This window comes from Chiloscyllium plagiosum, unplaced genomic scaffold, assembly GCF_037043375.1.
Source record: "Chiloscyllium plagiosum isolate Xiang-an unplaced genomic scaffold, Cpla_swu_hap1 HiC_scaffold_18, whole genome shotgun sequence".
Lineage (NCBI taxonomy): Eukaryota > Metazoa > Chordata > Chondrichthyes > Orectolobiformes > Hemiscylliidae > Chiloscyllium > Chiloscyllium plagiosum.
This window is the reverse complement of record NW_028270156.1, coordinates 108226713-108229399: the sequence shown is the minus strand read 5'-3', so window position 1 is coordinate 108229399 and position 2687 is coordinate 108226713. Positions and strand designations below refer to the sequence as shown.

General features: G+C 42.4%; 1 non-coding gene across 1 annotated transcript; it reads left to right on the top strand.

Annotated features, from left to right (window-relative positions):
- Positions 1–2408: 2408 nt before the first annotated feature.
- On the top strand, positions 2409–2481 carry trnar-acg (transfer RNA arginine (anticodon ACG)). The gene has a single exon. It is a non-coding gene; the product is annotated as a tRNA-Arg (tRNA).
- Positions 2482–2687: the final 206 nt, after the last annotated feature.

Sequence of the window (2687 nt, the reverse complement as noted above, 5' to 3'; positions counted from 1 at the left end):
TGCTTTTGCTGATGTCGTTGTCAGAATCGAAACAAACCCCAACTCCCAGACTGAGAATCAAAGCAAAAAAAAAATGGAACTGCTCGCCACCACGGACAGCTGCACGAATACCACGTATGTGTAGAATGACAGCCCTAAAGGTCGTTGTACATGCTTTCGTCAGATGCAATCGCTTAACTATCTTTATTCATTTTCATCACTTGCCCTTGTTTGCATACACAACTCAAGTTCAGATCCCTGTTTTTCTGAAGGTGATGTGGGTTCGCCTCTGTGCATCTCTTCATACAGTGAATCCAAATTCAACCATACGCTTGCTGATGAGATTTTTCTGCATATCTCCTCAACCCTTTCCACCTCTTAACTTCAGTCTATGCCCCTGTTGATCGGTCAAGAGGAAACATTTCTTTTAGTCTGCATTGTCTATGTCGCTCATTACTTAGTGCATATGAAACAAGTATCGTCACAGTTTCCTCTGCCTTAAGAAAACAACCCCAGTCAAAACAATCTGTTTTCATAACCTAACCTTTTCAATTTGGTCAATTTCTGCACGGTTTCCAGTGCGATCACATGCCTACTGTAATGTGAATTGCAGAGCTGCACGCAATATTTCGGGGGAACCGAATGAACAAATGAAATAAACGACTGGAGAAAGCCACAGAAACTTGTCGTTTCCAATAAAACATCTTTTGCTCAATTCTGCGCTGTCCACGTATCCTGAGCCCGATGCTCCAGTAATCTATTGTCCGTGTCAGTAAAAGCTGCTCCACGAGGATTAATTATAGAACAGCTGCATCTAAATGGATTGAATTGCTTGAAGATGTCGACCATGGGATTGAGCACTTTCACCCAAAACAGTGACCGCAGCAGTACAGAATGAACAGTGTAAATGTGAGTATTATATTGCGCAATACCTCAGTGAAATGGGAGGGTGGACGTTTAGGCGAGTTAGTTCTTGTGGGAGGGAGAGATTTCTCCGATAAAGGGTGGTTATGATATGTGAAACGCAAAGATGTGAGACAGCGGGTGTTTGAAGAAGGAAACTTATCAGCACGAAGAATATTTTTATATAAAAAAAAGATTGATTTTCACAGCGTTAGCTAAGCACATATTACATGGAGTAAAATGGGAAAAATGCCGATTGGTGTCACAGTGATTCGAGTAGAACTTGCTGTGTTGACAATGCCAAGAAAGAATCATTTCATGATCCTGGCGCCACATGGAAAAGCACGATGCAAAAAGCAATAAGGATCGGGGCAGAGGTTATGCCAGGAACAGAACCACTCGCACAAAGGAATACTTGTCAAACAGTGACTGAGATGTGGGAACTCAGATTCGGTTGAATCTTTAGCTTCTATGTCCCGAGAGACTGTAGAGATTGCAACATTGAGGTTGTAGGAGATCACGTTTGCGAGATATCGACAAAACTTCAAAGGGTCATGGGATACTGCAGGGTATTGCTGAAATGTATTTCTCAATAACACTGTATTTTAACATCGGTTACTTCACCAATTTCCTCATTCATTGATGTGATCATGTCATGGCATATCATATAATCCCAGTTCAAGGGCGTGGAATCAGAGAATTTGAGTCGCACTGCACCCAATACGAATTGGAAATTGTGATGGCGTTGAGCGCGAGCATGTGGCTGCGAAAATTCAATTGGTCAGCGGAATGCCATTCTCTGATGATACAAAGACACGTGAAGTATCGAGGATAAAAGCTCCCGCCTTAACGACATTGGGAGCTCCAATTTCACCTGCAAGAACTTGTATTGACATGGAACAGGGAACATTGGGACAACAGCTGGGCGAAAAGATAGTCACCTATTTTAATCTTGAGTGAAGTAGTTTTCAGCAGGATACTTGTTTGTGGATTGAGGGAATACCTGCAACTGGGAAAGTCTAAATTACAAAGAAGAATTCTTCAAAGAGTCAATTCTTGGAGAAACATCTGTGCAGAGAGAAGCAGAGGATTTTTTAAGTCATCTGTCCGTCCTTATATGGTTGACTTTGCACAGGATTAATTTCCATGAAGGGATTTTATTGCTCGGTTCACAGTATTCACATTCCTGCATACTCGCAAAGGTCGTTACTGTAATCGCAATCTCTGAACGTTAACTGGAAGATACAGTGTGGTAATTAGGCTCACGTTCACGTCAGTTATGCTGAAGAAGTAGATTCGAAATTCATCAGATCAGCATTGACTGACTGAGCAGACAGAGTGTAAATGGAAGCTTCATGAGGACAATACGTGTTTTTTTTTGGAAAATTCGCTGCTTTGAAAGGTGAAGAAGATTGGACTGAAGCAGTGACAATGAATATCTTTTTCGCTTGTTCAACTGGTGAACATGACTGCTATTAACCATGTACGTGTTAACATCATGGCTCTTAAAGTCAGCTGCATGCATCGGGCCAGTGGCGCAATGGATAACGCGCCTGACTACGGATCAGGAGATTGTAGGTTCGAATCCTACCTGGCTCGGCGTTAGCGCAGACTTATAGTAAGCACCAAAACTGATTTTTCCGAAGTCAAAATAAGGTGTGAGTTCCTCATCTGCAGGACCGAGAATGCCTTTATTAAATGTCCCCGAGAATATGAGAGTCAATGTTCCAGCGTCATCACAGGAGGGAAGCCGAATAGTCGTACACGTTACTCGTGGGCACCTTTCCATTTCATAAAGCCTCCGA